Source organism: Ascidiella aspersa, chromosome 4, assembly GCF_963924565.1.
Source record: "Ascidiella aspersa chromosome 4, kaAscAspe10.2, whole genome shotgun sequence".
NCBI classification, from domain to species: Eukaryota; Metazoa; Chordata; class Ascidiacea; order Phlebobranchia; family Ascidiidae; genus Ascidiella; species Ascidiella aspersa.
The window spans coordinates 23800078-23820780 of NC_139450.1; the positions used below are offsets into that span (position 1 = coordinate 23800078).

Here is a 20703-nt window from a genome sequence, read left to right on the forward strand (position 1 = left end):
TTGGTCAACATATTTTGGTCTAATATATTTAAAAATGTAAAAACTTGAATAAATCATATTTAGCCTACGACAATTGGTTTTCCTAGGCGGTCACCCATCCAAGTACTAACCAATCCCGACGTTGCTTAACTTCCGAGATCGGACGAGATCGGGTGCATTCAACCTGGTATGGTCGTAGTCGGTATTGCTCAACATTTATGGTCTAATCTATTTAAAAATGTAAAAACTTTAATAAATCATATTGTGCCTACGACAATTGGTATTCCTAGGCCGTCACCCATCCAAGTACTAACCAATCCCGACGTTGCTTAACTTCCGAGATCGGACGAGATCGGGTGCATTCAACCTGGTATGGTCGTAGACAGTATTGGTCAACATTTATGATCTAATCTATTTAAAAATGGAAAAACTTAAATAAATCATATTGTGCCTACGACAATTGGTATTCCTAGGCGGTCACCCATCCAAGTACTAACCAATCCAGGCGTTGCATTACTTCCGAGATCGGACGAGATCGGGTGCTTTCAACCTGGTATGGTCGTAGCCAGTATTGGTCAACATTTTTTGGTCTAATCTATTTAAAAATGTAAAAACTTGAATAAATCATATTTTGCCTACGACAATTGGTATTCCTAGGCGGTCACCCATCCAAGTACTAACCAATCCCGACGTTGCTTAACTTCCGAGATCGGACGAGATCGGGTGCATTCAACATGGTATGGTCAAAGGCAGTATTGCTCAAAATTTTTTGGTCTAATCTATTTAAAAATGTAAAAACTTAAATAAATCATATATTGCCTACGACAATTGAAATTCCTAGGCGGTCACCCATCCAAGTACTAACCAATCCCGACGTTGCTTAACTTCCGAGATCGGACGAGATCGGACGAGATCGGGTGCATTCAACATGGTATGGTCGAAGGCTGTATTGCTCAACATTTTTTGGTCTAATCTATTTAAAAATGTAAAAACTTAAATAAATCATATATTGCCTACGACAATTGGTATTCCTAGGCGGTCACCCATCCAAGTACTAACCAATCCCGACGTTGCTTAACTTCCGAGATCGGACGAGATCGGGTGCATTCAACCTGGTATGGTCGTAGTCAGTATTGGTCAACATTTATGGTCTAATCTATTTAAAAATGTAAAAACTTAAATAAATCATATTGTGCCTACGACAATTGGTAATCCTAGGCGGTGACCCATCCAAGTACTAACCAATCCCGACGTTGCTTAACTTCCGAGATCGGACGAGATCGGGTGCATTCAACCTGGTATGGTCGTAGACAGTATTGGTCAACATTTATGGTCTAATCTATTTAAAAATGTAAAAACTTAAATAAATCATATTGTGCCTACGACAATTGGTATTCCTAGGCGGTCACCCATCCAAGTAGCAACCAATCCCGATGTTGCTTAACATCCGAGATCGGACGAGATCGGGTGCATTCAACCTGGTATAGTCGAAAGCAGTATTTCTCAACATTTTATGTCTAATCTAATTAAAAAAGTAAAAACTTAAATAAATCATATTTTGCCTACGACAATTGGTATTCCTATGCTGTCACCCATCCAAGTAGCAACCAATCCCGATGTTGCTTAACTTCCGAGATCGGACGAGATCGGGTGCATTCAACCTGGTATGGTCGTAAGCAGTATTTCTCAACATTTTATGTATAATCTATTTAAAAAAGTAAAAACTTAAATAAATCATATTTTGCCTACGACAAATGGTATTCCTAGGCGGTCACCCATCCAAGTACTAACCAATCCCGACGTTGCTTAACTTCCGAGATCGGACGAGATCGGGTGCATTCAAGCTGGTATGGTCGTAGACAGTATTGGTCAACATTTATGGTCTAATCTATTTAAAAATGTAAAAACTTAAATAAGTCATATTGTGCCTACGACAATTGGTATTCCTAGGCGGTCACCCATCCAAGTACTAACCAATCCAGACGTTGCTTAACTTCCGAGATCGGACGAGATCGGGTGCATTCAACCTGGTATGGTCGTAAGCAGTATTTCTCAACATTTTATGTCTAATCTATTTAAAAAAGTAAAAACTTAAATAAATCATATTTTGCCTACGACAATTGGTTTTCCTAGGCGGTCACCCATCCAAGTACTAACCAATCCCGACGTTGCTTAACTTCCGAGATCGGACGAGATCGGGTGCATTCAACCTGGTATGGTCATAAGCAGTATTTCTCAACATTTTATGTCATTTATGGTCTAATCTATTTAAAAATGTAAAAACTTAAATAAATCATGTTGTGCCTACGACAATTGGTATTCCTATGCGGTCACCCATCCAAGTAGCAACCAATCCCGATGTTGCTTAACTTCCGAGATCGGACGTGATCGGGTGCATTCAACCTGGTATGGTCGTAGTCGGTATTGGTCAACATTTATGGTCTAATCTATTTAAAAATGTAAAAACTTAAATAAATCATATTGTGCCTACGACAATTGGTTTTTCTAGGCGGTCACCAATCCAAGTACTAACCAATCCCGACGTTGCTTAACTTCCGAGATCGGACGAGATCGGGTGCATTCAACCTGGTATGGTCGTAGTCGGTATTGCTCAACATTTATGGTCTAATCTATTTAAAAATGTAAAAACTTTAATAAATCATATTGTGCCTACGACAATTGGTATTCCTAGGCCGTCACCCATCCAAGTACTAACCAATCCCGACGTTGCTTAACTTCCGAGATCGGACGAGATCGGGTGCATTCAACCTGGTATGGTCGTAGACAGTATTGGTCAACATTTATGGTCTAATCTATTTAAAAATGGAAAAACTGAAATAAATCATATTGTGCCTACGACAATTGGTATTCCTAGGCGGTCACCCATCCAAGTACTAACCAATCCAGACGTTGCATTACTTCCGAGATCGGACCAGATCGGGTGCTTTCAACCTGGTATGGTCGTAGCCAGTATTGGTCAACATTTTTTGGTCTAATCTATTTAAAAATGTAAAAACTTGAATAAATCATATTTTGCCTACGACAATTGGTATTCCTAGGCGGTCACCCATCCAAGTACTAACCAATCCCGACGTTGCTTAACTTCCGAGATCGGACGAGATCGGGTGCTTTCAACCTGGTATGGTCGTAGACAGTATTGGTCAACATATTTTGGTCTAAAATCTTTAAAAATGTTAACATTTAAATATATTTAAAAGAATAAAAACTTAAATAAATCATATTTTGCCTACGACAATTGGTATTCCTAGGCTGTCACCCATCCAAGTACTAACCAATCCCGACGTTGCTTAACTTCCGAGATCGGACGAGATCGGGTGCATTCAACATTGTATGGTCAAAGGCAGTATTGCTCAACATTTTTTGGTCTAATCTATTTAAAAATGTAAAAACTTAAATAAATCATATATTGCCTACGACAATTGAAATTCCTAGGCGGTCACCCATCCAAGTACTAACCAATCCCGACGTTGCTTAACTTCCGAGATCGGACGAGATCGGGTGCATTCAACATGGTATGGTCGAAGGCTGTATTGCTCAACATTTTTTGGTCTAATCTATTTAAAAATGTAAAAACTTAAATAAATCATATATTGCCTACGACAATTGGTATTCCTAGGCGGTCACCCATCCAAGTACTAACCAATCCCGACGTTGCTTAACTTCCGAGATCGGACGAGATCGGGTGCATTCAACCTGGTATGGTCGTAGACAGTATTGGTCAACATTTATGGTCTAATCTATTTAAAAATGTAAAAACTTAAATAAATCATATTGTGCCTACGACAATTGGTATTCCTAGGCGGTCACCCATCCAAGTAGCAACCAATCCCGATGTTGCTTAACATCTGAGATCGGACGAGATCGGGTGCATTCAACCTGGTATGGTCGAAAGCAGTATTTCTCAACATTTTATGTCTAATCTAATTAAAAAAGTAAAAACTTAAATAAATCATATTTTGCCTACGACAATTGGTATTCCTATGCGGTCACCCATCCAAGTAGCAACCAATCCCGATGTTGCTTAACTTCCGAGATCGGACGAGATCGGGTGCATTCAACCTGGTATGGTCGTAAGCAGTATTTCTCAACATTTTATGTATAATCTATTTAAAAAAGTAAAAACTTAAATAAATCATATTTTGCCTACGACAAATGGTATTCCTAGGCGGTCACCCATCCAAGTACTAACCAATCCCGACGTTGCTTAACTTCCGAGATCGGACGAGATCGGGTGCTTTCAACCTGGTATGGTCGTAGCCAGTATTGGTCACATTTTTTGGTCTAATCTATTTAAAAATGTAAAAACTTGAATAAATCATATTTTGCCTAAGACAATTGGTATTCCTAGGCAGTCACCCATCCAAGTACTAACCAATCCCGACGTTGCTTAACTTCCGAGATCGGACGAGATCGGGTGCTTTCAACCTGGTATGGTCGTAGACAGTATTGGTCAACATTTTTTGGTCTAAAATCTTTAAAAATGTTAACATTTAAATATATTTAAAAGAATAAAAACTTAAATAAATCATATTTTGCCTACGACAATTGGTATTCCTAGGCGGTCACCCATCCAAGTACTAACCAATCCCGACGTTGCTTAACTTCCGAGATCGGACGAGATCGGGTGCATTCAACATGGTATGGTCAAAGGCAGTATTGCTCAACATTTTTTGGTCTAATCTATTTAAAAATGTAAAAACTTAAATAAATCATATATTGCCTACGACAATTGAAATTCCTAGGCGGTCACCCATCCAAGCACTAACCAATCCCGACGTTGCTTAACTTCCGAGATCGGACGAGATCGGGTGCATTCAACATGGTATGGTCGAAGGCTGTATTGCTCAACATTTTTTGGTCTAATCTATTTAAAAATGTAAAAACTTAAATAAATCATATATTGCCTACGACAATTGGTATTCCTAGGCGGTCACCCATTCAAGTACTAACCAATCCCGACGTTGCTTAACTTCCGAGATCGGACGAGATCGGGTGCATTCAACCTGGTATGGTCGTAGTCAGTATTGGTCAACATTTATGGTCTAATCTATTTAAAAATGTAAAAACTTAAATAAATCGTATTGTGCCTACGACAATTGGTAATCCTAGGCGGTGACCCATCCAAGTACTAACCAATCCCGACGTTGCTTAACTTCCGAGATCGGACGAGATCGGGTGCATTCAACCTGGTATGGTCGTAGACAGTATTGGTCAACATTTATGGTCTAATCTATTTAAAAATGTAAAAACTTAAATAAATCATATTGTGCCTACGACAATTGGTATTCCTAGGCGGTCACCCATCCAAGTAGCAACCAATCCCGATGTTGCTTAACATCCGAGATCGGACGAGATCGGGTGCATTCAACCTGGTATGGTCGAAAGCAGTATTTCTCAACATTTATGTCTAATCTAATTAAAAAAGTAAAAACTTAAATAAATCATATTTTGCCTACGACAATTGGTATTCCTATGCGGTCACCCATCCAAGTAGCAACCAATCCCGATGTTGCTTAACTTCCGAGATCGGACGAGATCGGGTGCATTCAACCTGGTATGGTCGTAAGCAGTATTTCTCAACATTTTATGTATAATCTATTTAAAAAAGTAAAAACTTAAATAAATCATATTTTGCCTACGACAAATGGTATTCCTAGGCGGTCACCCATCCAAGTACTAACCAATCCCGACGTTGCTTAACTTCCGAGATCGGACGAGATCGGGTGCATTCAAGCTGGTATGGTCGTAGACAGTATTGGTCAACATTTATGGTCTAATCTATTTAAAAATGTAAAAACTTAAATAAGTCATATTGTGCCTACGACAATTGGTATTCCTAGGCGGTCACCCATCCAAGTACTAACCAATCCAGACGTTGCTTAACTTCCGAGATCGGACGAGATCGGGTGCATTCAACCTGGTATGGTCGTAAGCAGTATTTCTCAACATTTTATGTCTAATCTATTTAAAAAAGTAAAAACTTAAATAAATCATATTTTGCCTACGACAATTGGTATTCCTAGGCGGTCACCCATCCAAGTACTAACCAATCCCGACGTTGCTTAACTTCCGAGATCGGACGAGATCGGGTGCATTCAAGCTGGTATGGTCGTAGACAGTATTGGTCAACATTTATGGTCTAATCTATTTAAAAATGTAAAAACTTAAATAAGTCATATTGTGCCTACGACAATTGGTATTCCTAGGCGGACACCCATCCAAGTACTAACCAATCCAGACGTTGCTTAAATTCCGAGATCGGACGAGATCGGGTGCTTTCAACCTGGTATGGTCGTAGCCAGTATTGGTCAACATTTTTTGGTCTAATCTATTTAAAAATGTAAAAATTGAATAAATCATATTTTGCCTACGACAATTGGTATTCCTAGGCGGTCACCCATCCAAGTACTAACCAATCCCGACGTTGCTTAACTTCCGAGATCGGACGAGATCGGGTGCTTTCAACCTGGTATGGTCGTAGTCAGTATTGGTCAACATTTATGGTCTAATCTATTTAAAAATGTAAAAACTTAAATAAATCGTATTGTGCCTACGACAATTGGTAATCCTAGGCGGTGACCCATCCAAGTACTAACCAATCCCGACGTTGCTTAACTTCCGAGATCGGACGAGATCGGGTGCATTCAACCTGGTATGGTCGTAGACAGTATTGGTCAACATTTATGGTCTAATCTATTTAAAAATGTAAAAACTTAAATAAATCATATTGTGCCTACGACAATTGGTATTCCTAGGCGGTCACCCATCCAAGTAGCAACCAATCCCGATGTTGCTTAACATCCGAGATCGGACGAGATCGGGTGCATTCAACCTGGTATGGTCGAAAGCAGTATTTCTCAACATTTATGTCTAATCTAATTAAAAAAGTAAAAACTTAAATAAATCATATTTTGCCTACGACAATTGGTATTCCTATGCGGTCACCCATCCAAGTAGCAACCAATCCCGATGTTGCTTAACTTCCGAGATCGGACGAGATCGGGTGCATTCAACCTGGTATGGTCGTAAGCAGTATTTCTCAACATTTTATGTATAATCTATTTAAAAAAGTAAAAACTTAAATAAATCATATTTTGCCTACGACAAATGGTATTCCTAGGCGGTCACCCATCCAAGTACTAACCAATCCCGACGTTGCTTAACTTCCGAGATCGGACGAGATCGGGTGCATTCAAGCTGGTATGGTCGTAGACAGTATTGGTCAACATTTATGGTCTAATCTATTTAAAAATGTAAAAACTTAAATAAGTCATATTGTGCCTACGACAATTGGTATTCCTAGGCGGTCACCCATCCAAGTACTAACCAATCCAGACGTTGCTTAACTTCCGAGATCGGACGAGATCGGGTGCATTCAACCTGGTATGGTCGTAAGCAGTATTTCTCAACATTTTATGTCTAATCTATTTAAAAAAGTAAAAACTTAAATAAATCATATTTTGCCTACGACAATTGGTATTCCTAGGCGGTCACCCATCCAAGTACTAACCAATCCCGACGTTGCTTAACTTCCGAGATCGGACGAGATCGGGTGCATTCAAGCTGGTATGGTCGTAGACAGTATTGGTCAACATTTATGGTCTAATCTATTTAAAAATGTAAAAACTTAAATAAGTCATATTGTGCCTACGACAATTGGTATTCCTAGGCGGACACCCATCCAAGTACTAACCAATCCAGACGTTGCTTAAATTCCGAGATCGGACGAGATCGGGTGCTTTCAACCTGGTATGGTCGTAGCCAGTATTGGTCAACATTTTTTGGTCTAATCTATTTAAAAATGTAAAAATTGAATAAATCATATTTTGCCTACGACAATTGGTATTCCTAGGCGGTCACCCATCCAAGTACTAACCAATCCCGACGTTGCTTAACTTCCGAGATCGGACGAGATCGGGTGCTTTCAACCTGGTATGGTCGTAGAAAGTATTGGTCAACATTTTTTGGTCTAAAATCTTTAAAAATGTTAACATTTAAATATATTTAAAAGAATAAAAACTTAAATAAATCATATTTTGCCTACGACAATTGGTATTCCTAGGCGGTCACCCATCCAAGTACTAACCAATCCCGACGTTGCTTAACTTTCGAGATCGGACGAGATCGGGTGCATTCAACATGGTATGGTCGAAGGCAGTATTGCTCAACATTTTTTGGTCTAATCTATTTAAAAATGTAAAAACTTAAATAAATCATATATTGCCTACGACAATTGGTATTCCTAGGCGGTCACCCATCCAAGTACTAACCAATCCCGACGTTGCTTAACTTCCGAGATCGGACGAGATCGGGTGCATTCAACATGGTATGGTCGAAGGCAGTATTGCTCAACATTTTTTGGTCTAATCTATTTAAAAATGTAAAAACTTAAATAAATCATATATTGCCTACGACAATTGGTATTCCTAGGCGGTCACCCATCCAAGTACTAACCAATCCCGACGTTGCTTAACTTCCGAGATCGGACGAGATCGGGTGCATTCAAGCTGGTATGGTCGTAGACAGTATTGGTCAACATTTATGGTCTAATCTATTTAAAAATGTAAAAACTTAAATAAATCATATTGTGCCTACGACAATTGGTATTCCTAGGCGGACACCCATCCAAGTACTAACCAATCCAGACGTTGCTTAAATTCCGAGATCGGACGAGATCGGGTGCTTTCAACCTGGTATGGTCGTAGCCAGTATTGGTCAACATTTTTTGGTCTAATCTATTTAAAAATGTAAAAATTGAATAAATCATATTTTGCCTACGACAATTGGTATTCCTAGGCGGTCACCCATCCAAGTACTAACCAATCCCGACGTTGCTTAACTTCCGAGATCGGACGAGATCGGGTGCTTTCAACCTGGTATGGTCGTAGAAAGTATTGGTCAACATTTTATGGTCTAAAATCTTTAAAAATGTTAACATTTAAATATATTTAAAAGAATAAAAACTTAAATAAATCATATTTTGCCTACGACAATTGGTATTCCTAGGCGGTCACCCATCCAAGTACTAACCAATCCCGACGTTGCTTAACTTTCGAGATCGGACGAGATCGGGTGCATTCAACATGGTATGGTCGAAGGCAGTATTGCTCAACATTTTTTGGTCTAATCTATTTAAAAATGTAAAAACTTAAATAAATCATATATTGCCTACGACAATTGGTATTCCTAGGCGGTCACCCATCCAAGTACTAACCAATCCCGACGTTGCTTAACTTCCGAGATCGGACGAGATCGGGTGCATTCAACCTGGTATGGTCGTAGACAGTATTGGTCAACATTTATGGTCTAATCTATTTAAAAATGTAAAAACTTAAATAAGTCATATTGTGCCTACGACAATTGGTATTCCTAGGCGGTCACCCATCCAAGTACTAACCAATCCAGACGTTGCTTAACTTCCGAGATCGGACGAGATCGGGTGCATTCAACCTGGTATGGTCGTAAGCAGTATTTCTCAACATTTTATGTCTAATCTATTTAAAAAAGTAAAAACTTAAATAAATCCTATTTTGCCTACGACAATTGGTATTCCTAGGCGGTCAACCATCCAAGTACTAACCAATCCCGACGTTGCTTAACTTCCGAGATCGGACGAGATCGGGTGCATTCAAGCTGGTATGGTCGTAGACAGTATTGGTCAACATTTATGGTCTAATCTATTTAAAAATGTAAAAACTTAAATAAGTCATATTGTGCCTACGACAATTGGTATTCCTAGGCGGTCACCCATCCAAGTACTAACCAATCCAGACGTTGCTTAACTTCCGAGATCGGACGAGATCGGGTGCTTTCAACCTGGTATGGTCGTAGCCAGTATTGGTCAACATTTTTTGGTCTAATCTATTTAAAAATGTAAAAACTTGAATAAATCATATTTTGCCTACGACAATTGGTATTCCTAGGCGGTCACCCATCCAAGTACTAACCAATCCCGACGTTGCTTAACTTCCGAGATCGGACGAGATCGGGTGCTTTCAACCAGGTATGGTCGTAGACAGTATTGGTCAACATTTTTTGGTCTAAAATCTTTCAAAATGTTGACATTTAAATATATTTAAAACAATAAAAACTTAAATAAATCATATTTTGCCTACGACAATTGGTATTCCTAGGCGGTCACCCATCCAAGTACTAACCAATCCCGACGTTGCTTAACTTTCGAGATCGGACGAGATCGGGTGCATTCAACATGGTATGGTCGAAGGCAGTATTGCTCAACATTTTTTGGTCTAATCTATTTAAAAATGTAAAAACTTAAATAAATCATATATTGCCTACGACAATTGGTATTCCTAGGCGGTCACCCATCCAAGTACTAACCAATCCCGACGTTGCTTAACTTCCGAGATCGGACGAGATCGGGTTCATTCAACATGGTATGGTCGAAGGCAGTATTGCTCAACATTTTTTGGTCTAATCTATTTAAAAATGTAAAAACTTAAATAAATCATATATTGCATACGACAATTGGTATTCCTAGGCGGTCACCCATCCAAGTACTAACCAATCCCGACGTTTCTTAACTTCCGAGATCGGACGGGATCGGGTGCATTCAACCTGGTATGGTCGTAGTCAGTATTGGTCAACATTTATGGTCTAATCTATTTAAAAATGTAAAAACTTAAATAAATCATATTGTGCCTACGACAATTGGTATTCCTAGGCGGTCAGCCATCCAAGTACTAACCAATCCCGACGTTGCTAAACTTCCGAGATCGGACGAGATCGGGTGCATTCAACCTGGTATGGTCGCAGACAGTATTGGTCAACATTTATGGTCTAATCTATTTAAAAATGTAAAAACTTAAATACATCATATTGTGCCTACGACAATTGGTATTCCTAGGCGGTCACCCATCCAAGTACTCACCAATCCCGACGTTGCTTAACATCCGAGATCGGACGAGATCGGGTGCATTCAACCTGGTATGGTCAAAAGCAGTATTTCTCAACATTTTATGTCTAATCTAATTAAAAAAGTAAAAACTTAAATAAATCATATTTTGCCTACGACAATTGGTATTCCTAGGCGGTCACCCATCCAAGTACCAACCAATCACGACGTTGCTTAACTTCCGAGATCGGACGAGATCGGGTGCATTCAACCTGGTATGGTCGCAGACAGTATTGGCCAACATTTTTTGGTATGAATTCTTTAAAAATGTAAACGATTAAATATATTTTAAAAATCATTTTTTGCCTATGACAATTGTAATTCCTGTGCGGTCACCCATCCAAGTACTATCAATCCCGACGTTGCTTAACTTCCGAGATCGGACGAGATCGGGTGCATTCAACCTGGTATGGTCATAAGCAGTATTTCTCAACATTTTATGTCATTTATGGTCTAATCTATTTAAAAATGTAAAAACTTAAATAAATCATATTGTGCCTACGACAATTGGTATTCCTATGCGGTCACCCATCCAAGTAGCAACCAATCCCGATGTTGCTTAACTTCCGAGATCGGACGAGATCGGGTGCATTCAACCTGGTATGGTCGTAGTCGGTATTGGTCAACATTTATGTTCTAATCTATTTAAAAATGTAAAAACTTAAATAAATCATATATTGCCTACGACAATTGGTATTCCTAGGCGGTCACCCATCCAAGTACTAACCAATCCCGACGTTGCTTAACTTCCGAGATCGGACGAGATCGGGTGCATTCAACCTGGTATGGTCGTAGCCAGTATTGGTCAACATATTTTGGTCTAATCTATTTAAAAATGTAAAAACTTGAATAAATCATATTTAGCCTACGACAATTGGTATTCCTAGGCGGTCACCCATCCAAGTACTAACCAATCCCGACGTTGCTTAACTTCCGAGATCGGACGAGATCGGGTGCATTCAACCTGGTATGGTCGTAGTCGGTATTGCTGAACATTTATGGTCTAATCTATTTAAAAATGTAAAAACTTTAATAAATCATATTGTGCCTACGACAATTGGTATTCCTAGGCCCTCACCTATCCAAGTACTAACCAATCCCGACGTTGCTTAACTTCCGAGATCGGACGAGATCGGGTGCATTCAACCTGGTATGGTCGTAGACAGTATTGGTCAACATTTATGGTCTAATCTATTTAAAAATGTAAAAACTTGAATAAATCATATTGTGCCTACGACAATTGGTATTCCTAGGCGGTCACCCATCCAAGTACTAACCAATCCCGATGTTGCTTAACTTCCGAGATCGGACGAGATCGGGTGCATTCAACCTGGTATGGTCGTAAGCAGTATTTCTCAACATTTTATGTATAATCTATTTAAAAAAGTAAAAACTTAAATAAATCATATTTTGCCTACGACAAATGGTATTCCTAGGCGGTCACCCATCCAAGTACTAACCAATCCCGACGTTGCTTAATTTCCGAGATCGGACGAGATCGGGTGCATTCAAGCTGGTATGGTCGTAGACAGTATTGGTCAACATTTATGGTCTAATCTATTTAAAAATGTAAAAACTTAAATAAGTCATATTGTGCCTACGACAATTGGTATTCCTAGGCGGTCACCCATCCAAGTACTAACCAATCCAGACGTTGCTTAACTTCCGAGCTCGGACGAGATCGGGTGCATTCAACCTGGTATGGTCGTAAGCAGTATTTCTCAACATTTTATGTCTAATCTATTTAAAAAAGTAAAAACTTAAATAAATCATATTTTGCCTACGACAATTGGTATTCCTAGGCGGTCACCCATCCAAGTACTAACCAATCCCGACGTTGCTTAACTTCCGAGATCGGACGAGATCGGGTGCATTCAAGCTGGTATGGTCGTAGACAGTATTGGTCAACATTTATGGTCTAATCTATTTAAAAATGTAAAAACTTAAATAAGTCATATTGTGCCTACGACAATTGGTATTCCTAGGCGGACACCCATCCAAGTACTAACCAATCCAGACGTTGCTTAAATTCCGAGATCGGACGAGATCGGGTGCTTTCAACCTGGTATGGTCGTAGCCAGTATTGGTCAACATTTTTTGGTCTAATCTATTTAAAAATGTAAAAATTGAATAAATCATATTTTGCCTACGACAATTGGTATTCCTAGGCGGTCACCCATCCAAGTACTAACCAATCCCGACGTTGCTTAACTTCCGAGATCGGACGAGATCTGGTGCTTCCAACCTGGTATGGTCGTAGAAAGTATTGGTCAACATTTTTTGGTCTAAAATCTTTAAAAATGTTAACATTTAAATATATTTAAAAGAATAAAAACTTAAATAAATCATATTTTGCCTACGACAATTGGTATTCCTAGGCGGTCACCCATGCAAGTACTAACCAATCCCGACGTTGCTTAACTTTCGAGATCGGACGAGATCGGGTGCATTCAACATGGTATGGTCGAAGCCAGTATTGCTCAACATTTTTTGGTCTAATCTATTTCAAAATGTAAAAACTTAAATAAATCATATATTGCCTACGACAATTGGTATTCCTAGGCGGTCACCCATCCAAGTACTAACCAATCCCGACGTTGCTTAACTTCCGAGATCGGACGAGATCGGGTGCATTCAACATGGTATGGTCGAAGGCAGTATTGCTCAACATTTTTTGGTCTAATCTATTTAAAAATGTAAAAACTTAAATAAATCATATTTTGCCTACGACAATTGGTATTCCTAGGCGGTCACCCATCCAAGTGCTAACCAATCCCGACGTTGCTTAACTTCCGAGATCGGACGAGATCGGGTGCTTTCAACCTGGTATGGTCGTAGACAGTATTGGTCAACATTTTTTGGTCTAAAATCTTTAAAAATGTTGACATTTAAATATATTTAAAAGAATAAAAACTTTAATAAATCATATTTTGCCTACGACAATTGGTATTCCTAGGCGGTCACCCATCCAAGTACTAACCAATCCCGACGTTGCTTAACTTTCGAGATCGGACGAGATCGGGTGCATTCAACATGGTATGGTCGAAGGCAGTATTGCTCAACATTTTTTGGTCTAATCTATTTAAAAATGTAAAAACTTAAATAAATCATATATTGCCTACGACAATTGGTATTCCTAGGCGGTCACCCATCCAAGTACTAACCAATCCCGACGTTGCTTAACTTCCGAGATCGGACGAGATCGGGTTCATTCAACATGGTATGGTCGAAGGCAGTATTGCTCAACATTTTTTGGTCTAATCTATTTAAAAATGTAAAAACTTAAATAAATCATATATTGCATACGACAATTGGTATTCCTAGGCGGTCACCCATCCAAGTACTAACCAATCCCGACGTTTCTTAACTTCCGAGATCGGACGGGATCGGGTGCATTCAACCTGGTATGGTCGTAGCCAGTATTGGTCAACATATTTTGGTCTAATCTATTTAAAAATGTAAAAACTTGAATAAATCATATTTAGCCTACGACAATTGGTATTCCTAGGCGGTCACCCATCCAAGTACTAACCAATCCCGACGTTGCTTAACTTCCGAGATCGGACGAGATCGGGTGCATTCAACCTGGTATGGTCGTAGTCGGTATTGCTCAACATTTATGGTCTAATCTATTTAAAAATGTAAAAACTTCAATAAATCATATTGTGCCTACGACAATTGGTATTCCTAGGCCCTCACCTATCCAAGTACTAACCAATCCCGACGTTGCTTAACTTCCGAGATCGGACGAGATCGGGTGCATTCAACCTGGTATGGTCGTAGACAGTATTGGTCAACATTTATGGTCTAATCTATTTAAAAATGTAAAAACTTGAATAAATCATATTTTGCCTACGACAATTGGTATTCCTAGGCGGTCACCCATCCAAGTACTAACCAATCCCGACGTTGCTTAACTTCCGAGATCGGACGAGATCGGGTGCTTTCAACCTGGTATGGTCGTAGACAGTATTGGTCAACATTTTTTGGTCTAAAATCTTTAAAAATGTTAACATTTAAATATATTTAAAAGAATAAAAACTTAAATAAATCATATTTTGCCTACGACAATTGGTATTCCTAGGCGGTCACCCATCCAAGTACTAACCAATCCCGACGTTGCTTAACTTCCGAGATCGGACGAGATCGGGTGCATTCAACATGGTATAGTCAAAGGCAGTATTGCTCAACATTTTTTGGTCTAATCTATTTAAAAATGTAAAAACTTAAATAAATCATATATTGCCTACGACAATTGGTATTCCTAGGCGGTCACCCATCCAAGTACTAACCAATCCCGACGTTGCTTAACTTCCGAGATCGGACGAGATCGGGTGCATTCAACATGGTATGGTCGAAGGCTGTATTGCTCAACATTTTTTGGTCTAATCTATTTAAAAATGTAAAAACTTAAATAAATCATATATTGCCTACGACAATTGGTATTCCTAGGCGGTCACCCATCCAAGTACTAACCAATCCCGACGTTGCTTAACTTCCGAGATCGGACGAGATCGGGTGCATTCAACCTGGTATGGTCGTAGTCAGTATTGGTCAACATTTTTTGGTCTAATCTATTTAAAAATGTAAAAACTTAAATAAATCATATTGTGCCTACGACAATTGGTATTCCTAGGCGGTCACCCATCCAAGTACTCACCAATCCCGACGTTACTTAACATCCGAGATCGGACGAGATCGGGTGCATTCAACCTGGTATGGTCGAAAGCAGTATTTCTCAACATTTGATGTCTAATCTAATTAAAAAAGTAAAAACTTAAATCAGTCATATTTTGCCTACGACAATTGGTATTCCTAGGCGGTCACCCATACAAGTACCAACCAATCACGACGTTGCTTAACTTCCGAGATCGGACGAGATCGGGTGCATTCAACCTGGTATGGTCGCAGACAGTATGGGCCAACATTTTTTGGTATGAATTCTTTTAAAATGTAAACGATTAAATATATTTTAAAAATCATACTTTGCCTATGACAATTGGAATTCCTATGCGGTCACCCATCCAAGTACTAACCAATCCCGACGTTGCTTAACTTCCTAGATCGGACGAGATCGGGTGCATTCAACCTGGTATGGTCGTAAGCAGTATTTCTCAACATTTTATGTCTAATCTATTTAAAAAAGTAAAAACTTAAATAAATCATATTTTGCCTACGACAATTGGTATTCCTATGCGGTCACCCATCCAAGTAGCAACCAATCCCAATGTTGCTTAACTTCCGAGTTCGGACGAGATCGGGTGCATTCAACCTGGTATGGTCGTAGTCGGTATTGGTCAACATTTATGGTCTAATCTATTTAAAAATGTAAAAACTTAAATAAATCATATTGTGCCTACGACAATTGGTATTCCTAGGCGGTCACCCATCCAAGTACAAACCAATCCCGACGTTGCTTAACTTCCGAGATCGGACGAGATCGGGTGCATTCAACCTGGTATGTTCGTAGACAGTATTGGTCAACATATATGGTCTAATCTATTTAAAAATGTAAAAACTTAAATAAATCATATTTTGCCTTTGACAATTGGAATTCCTATGCGGTCACCCATCCAAGTACTAACCAATCCCGACGTTGCGTACCTTCCGAGATCGGGTGCATTCAACCTGGTATGGTCGTAGGCAGTATTGGTCAATATTTTTTGGTCTAAAATCTTTAAAAATGTTAACATTTAAATATATTTTAAAAATCATATTTTGCCTATGACAATTGGTATTCCTAGATGGTCACCCATCCAAGTACCAACCAACCCGACGTTGCTTAACTTCCGAGATCGGACGCGAATCGGGTGCATTCAACCTGGTATGTTCGTAGCCAGTATTGGTCAACATTTTATGGTCTAATCTATTTAAAAATGTAAAAACTTAAATAAATCATATTGCGCCTACGACAATTGGTATTCCTATGCGGTCACCCATCCAAGTAGCAACCAATCCCGATGTTGCTTAACTTCCGAGATCGGACGAGATCGGGTGCATTCAACCTGGTATGGTCGTAGTCGGTATTGGTCAACATTTATGGTCTAATCTATTTAAAAATGTAAAAACTTAAATAAGTCATATTGTGCCTACGACAATTGGTATTCCTAGGCGGTCACCCATCCAAGTAGCAACCAATCCCGATGTTGCTTAACTTCCGAGATCGGACGAGATCGGGTGCATTCAACCTGGTATGGTCGTAGACAGTATTGGTCAACATATATGGTCTAATCTATTTAAAAATGTAAAAACTTAAATAAATCATATTTTGCCTATGACAATTGGAATTCCTATGCGGTCACCCATCCAAGTACTAACCAATCCAGACGTTGCTTAACTTTCGAGATCGGACGAGATCGGGTGCATTCAACCTGGTATGGTCGTAGCCAGTATTGGTCAACATTTTTTGGTCTAATCTATTTAAAAATGTAAAAACTTAAATAAATCATATTTTGCCTACGACAATTGGTATTCCTAGGCGGTCACCCATCCAAGTACTAACCAATCCCGACGTTGCTTAACTTCCGAGATCGGACGAGATCGGGTGCATTCAACCTGGTATGGTCGTAGGCAGTATTGGTCAATATTTTTTGGTCTAAAATCTTTAAAAATGTTAACATTTAAATATATTTTAAAAATCATATTTTGCCTATGACAATTGGTATTCCTAGGCGGTCACCCATCTAAGTACCAACCAACCCGACGTTGCTTAACTTCCGAGATCGGACGCGAATCGGGTGCATTCAACCTGGTGTGTTCGTAGCCAGTATTGGTCAATATTTTATGGTCTAATCTATTTAAAAATGTAAAAACTTAACTAAATCATATTGTGCCTACGACAATTGATATTCCTATGCGGTCACCCATCCAAGTAGCAACCAATCCCGATGTTGCTTAACTTCCGAGATCGGACGAGATCGGGTGCATTCAACCTGGTATGGTCGTAAGCAGTATTTCTCAACATTTTATGTCTAATCTATTTAAAAAAGTAAAAACTTAAATAAATGATATTTTGCCTACGACAATTGGTATTCCTAGGCGGTCACCCATCCAAGTACTAACCAATCCCGACGTTGCTTAACTTCCGAGATCGGACGAGATCGGGTGCATTCAACCTGGTATGGTCGTAGACAGTATTGGTCAACATTTATGGTCTAATTTATTTAAAAATGTAAAAACTTAAATAAGTCATATTGTGCCTACGACAATTGGTATTCCTAGGCGGTCACCCATCCAAGTAGCAACCAATACCGACGTTGCTTAACTTCCGAGATCGGACGAGATCGGGTGCATTCAACCTGGTATGGTCGTAGACAGTATTGGTCAACATTCTTTGATCTAAAATCTTTAAAAATTTTAACATTTGAATATATTTTAAAACTCATATTTTGCCTATGACAATTTGTATTCCTAGGCCCGTCACCCATCCAAGTACTAACCAATCCCGACGTTGCTTAACTTCCGAGATCGGACGAGATCGGGTGCATTCAACCTGGTATGGTCATAGACAGTATTGGTCAACATTTTTTGGTCTAAAATCTTTAAAAATGTTAACATTTAAATATATTTTATGAATCATATTTTGCCTATGACAATTGGAATTCCTATGCGGTCACCAATCCAAGTACTAACCAATCCCGACGTTGCTTAACTTCCGAGATCGGACGAGATCGGTTGCATTCAACCTGGTATGGTCGTAAGCAGTATTTCTCAACATTTTATGTCTAATCTATTTAAAAAAGTAAAAACTTAAATAAATCATATTTTGCCTACGACAATTGGTATTCCTAGGCGGTCACCCATCCAAGTACTAACCAATCCCGACGTTGCTTAACTTCCGAGATCGGACGAGATCGGGTGCATTCAACCTGGTATGGTCGTAGACAGTATTGGTCAACATTTATGGTCTAATCTATTTAAAAATGTAAAAACTTAAATAAATCATATTGTGCCTACGACAATTGGTATTCCTAGGCGGTCACCCATCCAAGTAGCAACCAATCCCGATGTTGCTTAACATCCGAGATCGGACGAGATCGGGTGCATTCAACCTGGTATGGTCGAAAGCAGTATTTCTCAACATTTTATGTCTAATCTAATTAAAAAAGTAAAAACTTAAATAAATCATATTTTGCCTACGACAATTGGTATTCCTATGCGGTCACCCATCCAAGTAGCAACCAATCCCGATGTTGCTTAACTTCCGAGATCGGACGAGATCGGGTGCATTCAACCTGGTATGGTCGAAAGCAGTATTTCTCAACGTTTTATGTCTAATCTAATTAAAAAATAAAAACTTAAATAAATCATATTTTGCCTACGACAATTGGTATTCCTATGCGGTCACCCATCCAAATAGCAACCAATCCCGACGTTGCTTAACTTCCGAGATCGGACGAGATCGGGTGCATTCAACCTGGTATGGTCGTAGACAGTATTGGTCAACATTCTTTGGTCTAAAATCTTTAAAAATTTTAACATTTGAATATATTTTAAAAATCATATTTTGCCTATGACAATTTGTATTCCTAGGCCCGTCACCCATCCAAGTACTAACCAATCCCGACGTTGCTTAACTTCCGAGATCGGACGAGATCGGGTGTATTCAACCTGGTATGGTCATAGACAGTATTGGTCAACATTTTTTGGTCTAAAATCTTTAAAAATGTTAACATTTATATATATTTTATAAATCATATTTTGCCTATGACAATTGGAATTCCTATGCGGTCACCCATCCAAGTACTAACCAATCCCGACGTTGCGTAACTTCCGAGATCGGACGAGATCGGGTGCATTCAACCTGGTATGGTCGTAAGCAGTATTTCTCAACATTTTATGTCTAATCTATTTTAAAAAGTAAAAACTTAAATAAATCATATTTTGCCTATGACAATTGGAATTCCTATGCGGTCACCCATCCAAGTACTAACCAATCCCGACGTTGCGTACCTTCCGAGATCGGACGAGATCGGGTGCATTCAACCTGGTATGGTCGTAGGCAGTATTGGTCAATATTTTTTGGTCTAAAATCTTTAAAAATGTTAACATTTAAATTTATTTTAAAAATCATATTTTGCCTATGACAATTGGTATTCCTAGATGGTCACCCACCTAAGTACCAACCAACCCGACGTTGCTCAACTTCCGAGATCGGACGCGAATCGGGTGCATTCAACCTGGTATGTTCGTAGCCAGTATTGGTCAACATTTTATGGTCTAATCTATTTAAAAATGTAAAAACTTGAATAAGTCATATTGTGCCTACGACAATTGGTATTCCTAGGCGGTCACCCATCCAAGTACTAACCAATCCCAAAATTGCTTAACTTCCGAGATCGGACGAGATCGGGTGCATTCAACCTGGTGTGGTCGTAGACAGTATTGGTCAAAATTTTTTGGTCTAAAATCTTTAAAAATGTTAACATTTAAATATATTTTATGAATCATATTTTGCCTATGACAATTGGAATTCCTATGCGGTCAACCATCCAAGTACTAACCAATCCCGACGTTGCTTAACTTCCGAAATCGGACGAGATCGGGTGCATTCAACCTGGTATGGTCGTAGACAGTATTGGTCAACATTTATGGTCTAATCTATTTAAAAATGTAAAAACTTAAATAAATCATATTGTGCCTACGACAATTGGTATTCCTAGGCGGTCACCCATCCAAGTAGCAACCAATCCCGATGTTGCTTAACTTCCGAGATCGGACGAGATCGGATGCATTCAACCTGGTATGGTCGTAGTCGGTATTGGTCAACATTTATGGTCTAATCTATT

General features: G+C 39.1%; 57 non-coding genes and 52 pseudogenes across 57 annotated transcripts; all 109 read right to left on the minus strand.

Annotated features, from left to right (window-relative positions):
• Positions 1-61: 61 nt before the first annotated feature.
• LOC146150858 (5S ribosomal RNA) lies at positions 62-180 on the minus strand. Its single transcript, XR_014495609.1, has one exon. It is a non-coding gene; the product is annotated as a 5S ribosomal RNA (ribosomal RNA).
• Positions 181-244: 64 nt separating this feature from the next.
• On the minus strand, positions 245-363 carry LOC146150859 (5S ribosomal RNA). The gene has a single exon (XR_014497939.1). It is a non-coding gene; the product is annotated as a 5S ribosomal RNA (ribosomal RNA).
• Positions 364-427: 64 nt separating this feature from the next.
• LOC146150860 (5S ribosomal RNA) lies at positions 428-546 on the minus strand (annotated as a pseudogene).
• Positions 547-611: 65 nt separating this feature from the next.
• Positions 612-730, minus strand: LOC146150861 (5S ribosomal RNA). Its single transcript, XR_014495677.1, has one exon. It is a non-coding gene; the product is annotated as a 5S ribosomal RNA (ribosomal RNA).
• A 65-nt stretch (positions 731-795) lies between these two features.
• LOC146150862 (5S ribosomal RNA) lies at positions 796-924 on the minus strand (annotated as a pseudogene).
• A 65-nt stretch (positions 925-989) lies between these two features.
• Positions 990-1108, minus strand: LOC146150863 (5S ribosomal RNA). Its single transcript, XR_014495784.1, has one exon. It is a non-coding gene; the product is annotated as a 5S ribosomal RNA (ribosomal RNA).
• Positions 1109-1172: 64 nt separating this feature from the next.
• Positions 1173-1291, minus strand: LOC146150864 (5S ribosomal RNA). The gene has a single exon (XR_014498393.1). It is a non-coding gene; the product is annotated as a 5S ribosomal RNA (ribosomal RNA).
• Positions 1292-1355: 64 nt separating this feature from the next.
• On the minus strand, positions 1356-1474 carry LOC146150865 (5S ribosomal RNA; annotated as a pseudogene).
• A 64-nt stretch (positions 1475-1538) lies between these two features.
• Positions 1539-1657, minus strand: LOC146150866 (5S ribosomal RNA; annotated as a pseudogene).
• Positions 1658-1721: 64 nt separating this feature from the next.
• LOC146150867 (5S ribosomal RNA) lies at positions 1722-1840 on the minus strand. Its single transcript, XR_014498417.1, has one exon. It is a non-coding gene; the product is annotated as a 5S ribosomal RNA (ribosomal RNA).
• Positions 1841-1904: 64 nt separating this feature from the next.
• Positions 1905-2023, minus strand: LOC146150868 (5S ribosomal RNA). The gene has a single exon (XR_014497773.1). It is a non-coding gene; the product is annotated as a 5S ribosomal RNA (ribosomal RNA).
• Positions 2024-2087: 64 nt separating this feature from the next.
• LOC146150869 (5S ribosomal RNA) lies at positions 2088-2206 on the minus strand. Its single transcript, XR_014495749.1, has one exon. It is a non-coding gene; the product is annotated as a 5S ribosomal RNA (ribosomal RNA).
• A 74-nt stretch (positions 2207-2280) lies between these two features.
• On the minus strand, positions 2281-2399 carry LOC146150870 (5S ribosomal RNA; annotated as a pseudogene).
• Positions 2400-2463: 64 nt separating this feature from the next.
• Positions 2464-2582, minus strand: LOC146150871 (5S ribosomal RNA; annotated as a pseudogene).
• A 64-nt stretch (positions 2583-2646) lies between these two features.
• On the minus strand, positions 2647-2765 carry LOC146150872 (5S ribosomal RNA). The gene has a single exon (XR_014497941.1). It is a non-coding gene; the product is annotated as a 5S ribosomal RNA (ribosomal RNA).
• A 64-nt stretch (positions 2766-2829) lies between these two features.
• LOC146150873 (5S ribosomal RNA) lies at positions 2830-2948 on the minus strand (annotated as a pseudogene).
• Positions 2949-3013: 65 nt separating this feature from the next.
• On the minus strand, positions 3014-3132 carry LOC146150874 (5S ribosomal RNA). Its single transcript, XR_014495230.1, has one exon. It is a non-coding gene; the product is annotated as a 5S ribosomal RNA (ribosomal RNA).
• A 91-nt stretch (positions 3133-3223) lies between these two features.
• On the minus strand, positions 3224-3342 carry LOC146150875 (5S ribosomal RNA; annotated as a pseudogene).
• Positions 3343-3407: 65 nt separating this feature from the next.
• Positions 3408-3526, minus strand: LOC146150876 (5S ribosomal RNA). The gene has a single exon (XR_014496484.1). It is a non-coding gene; the product is annotated as a 5S ribosomal RNA (ribosomal RNA).
• Positions 3527-3591: 65 nt separating this feature from the next.
• LOC146150877 (5S ribosomal RNA) lies at positions 3592-3710 on the minus strand. The gene has a single exon (XR_014497105.1). It is a non-coding gene; the product is annotated as a 5S ribosomal RNA (ribosomal RNA).
• Positions 3711-3774: 64 nt separating this feature from the next.
• Positions 3775-3893, minus strand: LOC146150878 (5S ribosomal RNA; annotated as a pseudogene).
• Positions 3894-3957: 64 nt separating this feature from the next.
• Positions 3958-4076, minus strand: LOC146150879 (5S ribosomal RNA; annotated as a pseudogene).
• A 64-nt stretch (positions 4077-4140) lies between these two features.
• On the minus strand, positions 4141-4259 carry LOC146150880 (5S ribosomal RNA). Its single transcript, XR_014496930.1, has one exon. It is a non-coding gene; the product is annotated as a 5S ribosomal RNA (ribosomal RNA).
• A 64-nt stretch (positions 4260-4323) lies between these two features.
• Positions 4324-4442, minus strand: LOC146150881 (5S ribosomal RNA; annotated as a pseudogene).
• Positions 4443-4533: 91 nt separating this feature from the next.
• LOC146150882 (5S ribosomal RNA) lies at positions 4534-4652 on the minus strand. Its single transcript, XR_014495678.1, has one exon. It is a non-coding gene; the product is annotated as a 5S ribosomal RNA (ribosomal RNA).
• A 65-nt stretch (positions 4653-4717) lies between these two features.
• LOC146150883 (5S ribosomal RNA) lies at positions 4718-4836 on the minus strand (annotated as a pseudogene).
• A 65-nt stretch (positions 4837-4901) lies between these two features.
• On the minus strand, positions 4902-5020 carry LOC146150884 (5S ribosomal RNA). Its single transcript, XR_014496460.1, has one exon. It is a non-coding gene; the product is annotated as a 5S ribosomal RNA (ribosomal RNA).
• Positions 5021-5084: 64 nt separating this feature from the next.
• On the minus strand, positions 5085-5203 carry LOC146150885 (5S ribosomal RNA). Its single transcript, XR_014498394.1, has one exon. It is a non-coding gene; the product is annotated as a 5S ribosomal RNA (ribosomal RNA).
• A 64-nt stretch (positions 5204-5267) lies between these two features.
• LOC146150886 (5S ribosomal RNA) lies at positions 5268-5386 on the minus strand (annotated as a pseudogene).
• A 63-nt stretch (positions 5387-5449) lies between these two features.
• LOC146150887 (5S ribosomal RNA) lies at positions 5450-5568 on the minus strand (annotated as a pseudogene).
• Positions 5569-5632: 64 nt separating this feature from the next.
• Positions 5633-5751, minus strand: LOC146150888 (5S ribosomal RNA). The gene has a single exon (XR_014498418.1). It is a non-coding gene; the product is annotated as a 5S ribosomal RNA (ribosomal RNA).
• A 64-nt stretch (positions 5752-5815) lies between these two features.
• On the minus strand, positions 5816-5934 carry LOC146150889 (5S ribosomal RNA). The gene has a single exon (XR_014497774.1). It is a non-coding gene; the product is annotated as a 5S ribosomal RNA (ribosomal RNA).
• Positions 5935-5998: 64 nt separating this feature from the next.
• LOC146150890 (5S ribosomal RNA) lies at positions 5999-6117 on the minus strand. Its single transcript, XR_014497088.1, has one exon. It is a non-coding gene; the product is annotated as a 5S ribosomal RNA (ribosomal RNA).
• Positions 6118-6181: 64 nt separating this feature from the next.
• On the minus strand, positions 6182-6300 carry LOC146150891 (5S ribosomal RNA; annotated as a pseudogene).
• Positions 6301-6364: 64 nt separating this feature from the next.
• Positions 6365-6483, minus strand: LOC146150892 (5S ribosomal RNA). The gene has a single exon (XR_014495602.1). It is a non-coding gene; the product is annotated as a 5S ribosomal RNA (ribosomal RNA).
• A 64-nt stretch (positions 6484-6547) lies between these two features.
• Positions 6548-6666, minus strand: LOC146150893 (5S ribosomal RNA). Its single transcript, XR_014498395.1, has one exon. It is a non-coding gene; the product is annotated as a 5S ribosomal RNA (ribosomal RNA).
• Positions 6667-6730: 64 nt separating this feature from the next.
• LOC146150894 (5S ribosomal RNA) lies at positions 6731-6849 on the minus strand (annotated as a pseudogene).
• Positions 6850-6912: 63 nt separating this feature from the next.
• LOC146150895 (5S ribosomal RNA) lies at positions 6913-7031 on the minus strand (annotated as a pseudogene).
• Positions 7032-7095: 64 nt separating this feature from the next.
• Positions 7096-7214, minus strand: LOC146150896 (5S ribosomal RNA). Its single transcript, XR_014498419.1, has one exon. It is a non-coding gene; the product is annotated as a 5S ribosomal RNA (ribosomal RNA).
• Positions 7215-7278: 64 nt separating this feature from the next.
• Positions 7279-7397, minus strand: LOC146150897 (5S ribosomal RNA). Its single transcript, XR_014497775.1, has one exon. It is a non-coding gene; the product is annotated as a 5S ribosomal RNA (ribosomal RNA).
• Positions 7398-7461: 64 nt separating this feature from the next.
• LOC146150898 (5S ribosomal RNA) lies at positions 7462-7580 on the minus strand. The gene has a single exon (XR_014497089.1). It is a non-coding gene; the product is annotated as a 5S ribosomal RNA (ribosomal RNA).
• Positions 7581-7644: 64 nt separating this feature from the next.
• Positions 7645-7763, minus strand: LOC146150899 (5S ribosomal RNA; annotated as a pseudogene).
• A 64-nt stretch (positions 7764-7827) lies between these two features.
• LOC146150900 (5S ribosomal RNA) lies at positions 7828-7946 on the minus strand. Its single transcript, XR_014495887.1, has one exon. It is a non-coding gene; the product is annotated as a 5S ribosomal RNA (ribosomal RNA).
• Positions 7947-8037: 91 nt separating this feature from the next.
• Positions 8038-8156, minus strand: LOC146150901 (5S ribosomal RNA). Its single transcript, XR_014496871.1, has one exon. It is a non-coding gene; the product is annotated as a 5S ribosomal RNA (ribosomal RNA).
• Positions 8157-8221: 65 nt separating this feature from the next.
• Positions 8222-8340, minus strand: LOC146150902 (5S ribosomal RNA). The gene has a single exon (XR_014495453.1). It is a non-coding gene; the product is annotated as a 5S ribosomal RNA (ribosomal RNA).
• Positions 8341-8405: 65 nt separating this feature from the next.
• Positions 8406-8524, minus strand: LOC146150903 (5S ribosomal RNA). The gene has a single exon (XR_014497090.1). It is a non-coding gene; the product is annotated as a 5S ribosomal RNA (ribosomal RNA).
• A 64-nt stretch (positions 8525-8588) lies between these two features.
• LOC146150904 (5S ribosomal RNA) lies at positions 8589-8707 on the minus strand (annotated as a pseudogene).
• Positions 8708-8771: 64 nt separating this feature from the next.
• On the minus strand, positions 8772-8890 carry LOC146150905 (5S ribosomal RNA). Its single transcript, XR_014495888.1, has one exon. It is a non-coding gene; the product is annotated as a 5S ribosomal RNA (ribosomal RNA).
• A 91-nt stretch (positions 8891-8981) lies between these two features.
• Positions 8982-9100, minus strand: LOC146150906 (5S ribosomal RNA). The gene has a single exon (XR_014496872.1). It is a non-coding gene; the product is annotated as a 5S ribosomal RNA (ribosomal RNA).
• A 65-nt stretch (positions 9101-9165) lies between these two features.
• On the minus strand, positions 9166-9284 carry LOC146150907 (5S ribosomal RNA). The gene has a single exon (XR_014497116.1). It is a non-coding gene; the product is annotated as a 5S ribosomal RNA (ribosomal RNA).
• A 64-nt stretch (positions 9285-9348) lies between these two features.
• On the minus strand, positions 9349-9467 carry LOC146150908 (5S ribosomal RNA). Its single transcript, XR_014497776.1, has one exon. It is a non-coding gene; the product is annotated as a 5S ribosomal RNA (ribosomal RNA).
• Positions 9468-9531: 64 nt separating this feature from the next.
• LOC146150909 (5S ribosomal RNA) lies at positions 9532-9650 on the minus strand. The gene has a single exon (XR_014498430.1). It is a non-coding gene; the product is annotated as a 5S ribosomal RNA (ribosomal RNA).
• A 64-nt stretch (positions 9651-9714) lies between these two features.
• On the minus strand, positions 9715-9833 carry LOC146150910 (5S ribosomal RNA). The gene has a single exon (XR_014498454.1). It is a non-coding gene; the product is annotated as a 5S ribosomal RNA (ribosomal RNA).
• A 65-nt stretch (positions 9834-9898) lies between these two features.
• LOC146150911 (5S ribosomal RNA) lies at positions 9899-10017 on the minus strand. The gene has a single exon (XR_014495458.1). It is a non-coding gene; the product is annotated as a 5S ribosomal RNA (ribosomal RNA).
• Positions 10018-10108: 91 nt separating this feature from the next.
• LOC146150912 (5S ribosomal RNA) lies at positions 10109-10227 on the minus strand. Its single transcript, XR_014496873.1, has one exon. It is a non-coding gene; the product is annotated as a 5S ribosomal RNA (ribosomal RNA).
• A 65-nt stretch (positions 10228-10292) lies between these two features.
• On the minus strand, positions 10293-10411 carry LOC146150913 (5S ribosomal RNA). Its single transcript, XR_014496860.1, has one exon. It is a non-coding gene; the product is annotated as a 5S ribosomal RNA (ribosomal RNA).
• Positions 10412-10476: 65 nt separating this feature from the next.
• On the minus strand, positions 10477-10595 carry LOC146150914 (5S ribosomal RNA; annotated as a pseudogene).
• A 64-nt stretch (positions 10596-10659) lies between these two features.
• On the minus strand, positions 10660-10778 carry LOC146150915 (5S ribosomal RNA; annotated as a pseudogene).
• A 64-nt stretch (positions 10779-10842) lies between these two features.
• On the minus strand, positions 10843-10961 carry LOC146150916 (5S ribosomal RNA; annotated as a pseudogene).
• Positions 10962-11025: 64 nt separating this feature from the next.
• Positions 11026-11144, minus strand: LOC146150917 (5S ribosomal RNA; annotated as a pseudogene).
• A 74-nt stretch (positions 11145-11218) lies between these two features.
• Positions 11219-11336, minus strand: LOC146150918 (5S ribosomal RNA; annotated as a pseudogene).
• Positions 11337-11410: 74 nt separating this feature from the next.
• LOC146150919 (5S ribosomal RNA) lies at positions 11411-11529 on the minus strand (annotated as a pseudogene).
• Positions 11530-11593: 64 nt separating this feature from the next.
• LOC146150920 (5S ribosomal RNA) lies at positions 11594-11712 on the minus strand. Its single transcript, XR_014496212.1, has one exon. It is a non-coding gene; the product is annotated as a 5S ribosomal RNA (ribosomal RNA).
• Positions 11713-11777: 65 nt separating this feature from the next.
• Positions 11778-11896, minus strand: LOC146150921 (5S ribosomal RNA). The gene has a single exon (XR_014495613.1). It is a non-coding gene; the product is annotated as a 5S ribosomal RNA (ribosomal RNA).
• Positions 11897-11960: 64 nt separating this feature from the next.
• LOC146150922 (5S ribosomal RNA) lies at positions 11961-12079 on the minus strand (annotated as a pseudogene).
• A 64-nt stretch (positions 12080-12143) lies between these two features.
• On the minus strand, positions 12144-12262 carry LOC146150923 (5S ribosomal RNA). The gene has a single exon (XR_014495926.1). It is a non-coding gene; the product is annotated as a 5S ribosomal RNA (ribosomal RNA).
• Positions 12263-12326: 64 nt separating this feature from the next.
• On the minus strand, positions 12327-12445 carry LOC146150924 (5S ribosomal RNA; annotated as a pseudogene).
• Positions 12446-12509: 64 nt separating this feature from the next.
• On the minus strand, positions 12510-12628 carry LOC146150925 (5S ribosomal RNA; annotated as a pseudogene).
• A 64-nt stretch (positions 12629-12692) lies between these two features.
• On the minus strand, positions 12693-12811 carry LOC146150926 (5S ribosomal RNA). The gene has a single exon (XR_014497091.1). It is a non-coding gene; the product is annotated as a 5S ribosomal RNA (ribosomal RNA).
• A 64-nt stretch (positions 12812-12875) lies between these two features.
• LOC146150927 (5S ribosomal RNA) lies at positions 12876-12994 on the minus strand (annotated as a pseudogene).
• Positions 12995-13058: 64 nt separating this feature from the next.
• On the minus strand, positions 13059-13177 carry LOC146150928 (5S ribosomal RNA). Its single transcript, XR_014498116.1, has one exon. It is a non-coding gene; the product is annotated as a 5S ribosomal RNA (ribosomal RNA).
• Positions 13178-13268: 91 nt separating this feature from the next.
• On the minus strand, positions 13269-13387 carry LOC146150929 (5S ribosomal RNA; annotated as a pseudogene).
• A 65-nt stretch (positions 13388-13452) lies between these two features.
• LOC146150930 (5S ribosomal RNA) lies at positions 13453-13571 on the minus strand. The gene has a single exon (XR_014495454.1). It is a non-coding gene; the product is annotated as a 5S ribosomal RNA (ribosomal RNA).
• A 65-nt stretch (positions 13572-13636) lies between these two features.
• On the minus strand, positions 13637-13755 carry LOC146150931 (5S ribosomal RNA). The gene has a single exon (XR_014497292.1). It is a non-coding gene; the product is annotated as a 5S ribosomal RNA (ribosomal RNA).
• Positions 13756-13846: 91 nt separating this feature from the next.
• Positions 13847-13965, minus strand: LOC146150932 (5S ribosomal RNA). Its single transcript, XR_014496874.1, has one exon. It is a non-coding gene; the product is annotated as a 5S ribosomal RNA (ribosomal RNA).
• A 65-nt stretch (positions 13966-14030) lies between these two features.
• LOC146150933 (5S ribosomal RNA) lies at positions 14031-14149 on the minus strand. Its single transcript, XR_014496861.1, has one exon. It is a non-coding gene; the product is annotated as a 5S ribosomal RNA (ribosomal RNA).
• Positions 14150-14214: 65 nt separating this feature from the next.
• On the minus strand, positions 14215-14333 carry LOC146150934 (5S ribosomal RNA; annotated as a pseudogene).
• A 65-nt stretch (positions 14334-14398) lies between these two features.
• On the minus strand, positions 14399-14517 carry LOC146150935 (5S ribosomal RNA). Its single transcript, XR_014495614.1, has one exon. It is a non-coding gene; the product is annotated as a 5S ribosomal RNA (ribosomal RNA).
• A 64-nt stretch (positions 14518-14581) lies between these two features.
• LOC146150936 (5S ribosomal RNA) lies at positions 14582-14700 on the minus strand (annotated as a pseudogene).
• A 64-nt stretch (positions 14701-14764) lies between these two features.
• Positions 14765-14883, minus strand: LOC146150937 (5S ribosomal RNA). Its single transcript, XR_014495241.1, has one exon. It is a non-coding gene; the product is annotated as a 5S ribosomal RNA (ribosomal RNA).
• Positions 14884-14974: 91 nt separating this feature from the next.
• LOC146150938 (5S ribosomal RNA) lies at positions 14975-15093 on the minus strand. Its single transcript, XR_014496396.1, has one exon. It is a non-coding gene; the product is annotated as a 5S ribosomal RNA (ribosomal RNA).
• Positions 15094-15158: 65 nt separating this feature from the next.
• LOC146150939 (5S ribosomal RNA) lies at positions 15159-15277 on the minus strand. The gene has a single exon (XR_014495455.1). It is a non-coding gene; the product is annotated as a 5S ribosomal RNA (ribosomal RNA).
• A 65-nt stretch (positions 15278-15342) lies between these two features.
• On the minus strand, positions 15343-15461 carry LOC146150940 (5S ribosomal RNA). Its single transcript, XR_014495785.1, has one exon. It is a non-coding gene; the product is annotated as a 5S ribosomal RNA (ribosomal RNA).
• A 65-nt stretch (positions 15462-15526) lies between these two features.
• Positions 15527-15645, minus strand: LOC146150941 (5S ribosomal RNA; annotated as a pseudogene).
• A 64-nt stretch (positions 15646-15709) lies between these two features.
• Positions 15710-15828, minus strand: LOC146150942 (5S ribosomal RNA; annotated as a pseudogene).
• Positions 15829-15902: 74 nt separating this feature from the next.
• LOC146150943 (5S ribosomal RNA) lies at positions 15903-16021 on the minus strand (annotated as a pseudogene).
• A 64-nt stretch (positions 16022-16085) lies between these two features.
• Positions 16086-16204, minus strand: LOC146150944 (5S ribosomal RNA; annotated as a pseudogene).
• Positions 16205-16268: 64 nt separating this feature from the next.
• On the minus strand, positions 16269-16387 carry LOC146150945 (5S ribosomal RNA). The gene has a single exon (XR_014498356.1). It is a non-coding gene; the product is annotated as a 5S ribosomal RNA (ribosomal RNA).
• A 247-nt stretch (positions 16388-16634) lies between these two features.
• LOC146150946 (5S ribosomal RNA) lies at positions 16635-16753 on the minus strand (annotated as a pseudogene).
• Positions 16754-16818: 65 nt separating this feature from the next.
• On the minus strand, positions 16819-16937 carry LOC146150947 (5S ribosomal RNA; annotated as a pseudogene).
• Positions 16938-17001: 64 nt separating this feature from the next.
• On the minus strand, positions 17002-17120 carry LOC146150948 (5S ribosomal RNA). The gene has a single exon (XR_014498512.1). It is a non-coding gene; the product is annotated as a 5S ribosomal RNA (ribosomal RNA).
• Positions 17121-17184: 64 nt separating this feature from the next.
• Positions 17185-17303, minus strand: LOC146150949 (5S ribosomal RNA; annotated as a pseudogene).
• A 65-nt stretch (positions 17304-17368) lies between these two features.
• LOC146150950 (5S ribosomal RNA) lies at positions 17369-17487 on the minus strand. The gene has a single exon (XR_014496142.1). It is a non-coding gene; the product is annotated as a 5S ribosomal RNA (ribosomal RNA).
• A 74-nt stretch (positions 17488-17561) lies between these two features.
• LOC146150951 (5S ribosomal RNA) lies at positions 17562-17680 on the minus strand (annotated as a pseudogene).
• A 65-nt stretch (positions 17681-17745) lies between these two features.
• On the minus strand, positions 17746-17864 carry LOC146150952 (5S ribosomal RNA; annotated as a pseudogene).
• A 64-nt stretch (positions 17865-17928) lies between these two features.
• Positions 17929-18047, minus strand: LOC146150953 (5S ribosomal RNA). Its single transcript, XR_014497127.1, has one exon. It is a non-coding gene; the product is annotated as a 5S ribosomal RNA (ribosomal RNA).
• A 64-nt stretch (positions 18048-18111) lies between these two features.
• On the minus strand, positions 18112-18230 carry LOC146150954 (5S ribosomal RNA; annotated as a pseudogene).
• A 74-nt stretch (positions 18231-18304) lies between these two features.
• Positions 18305-18424, minus strand: LOC146150955 (5S ribosomal RNA; annotated as a pseudogene).
• Positions 18425-18498: 74 nt separating this feature from the next.
• On the minus strand, positions 18499-18617 carry LOC146150956 (5S ribosomal RNA; annotated as a pseudogene).
• A 64-nt stretch (positions 18618-18681) lies between these two features.
• LOC146150957 (5S ribosomal RNA) lies at positions 18682-18800 on the minus strand. The gene has a single exon (XR_014497138.1). It is a non-coding gene; the product is annotated as a 5S ribosomal RNA (ribosomal RNA).
• Positions 18801-18864: 64 nt separating this feature from the next.
• LOC146150958 (5S ribosomal RNA) lies at positions 18865-18983 on the minus strand (annotated as a pseudogene).
• A 64-nt stretch (positions 18984-19047) lies between these two features.
• LOC146150959 (5S ribosomal RNA) lies at positions 19048-19166 on the minus strand (annotated as a pseudogene).
• Positions 19167-19229: 63 nt separating this feature from the next.
• LOC146150960 (5S ribosomal RNA) lies at positions 19230-19348 on the minus strand (annotated as a pseudogene).
• A 74-nt stretch (positions 19349-19422) lies between these two features.
• Positions 19423-19542, minus strand: LOC146150961 (5S ribosomal RNA; annotated as a pseudogene).
• Positions 19543-19616: 74 nt separating this feature from the next.
• Positions 19617-19735, minus strand: LOC146150962 (5S ribosomal RNA; annotated as a pseudogene).
• A 64-nt stretch (positions 19736-19799) lies between these two features.
• On the minus strand, positions 19800-19918 carry LOC146150963 (5S ribosomal RNA; annotated as a pseudogene).
• A 258-nt stretch (positions 19919-20176) lies between these two features.
• Positions 20177-20295, minus strand: LOC146150964 (5S ribosomal RNA). The gene has a single exon (XR_014495872.1). It is a non-coding gene; the product is annotated as a 5S ribosomal RNA (ribosomal RNA).
• A 74-nt stretch (positions 20296-20369) lies between these two features.
• LOC146150965 (5S ribosomal RNA) lies at positions 20370-20488 on the minus strand (annotated as a pseudogene).
• Positions 20489-20552: 64 nt separating this feature from the next.
• LOC146150966 (5S ribosomal RNA) lies at positions 20553-20671 on the minus strand (annotated as a pseudogene).
• Between the last annotated feature and the right edge of the window lie 32 nt (positions 20672-20703).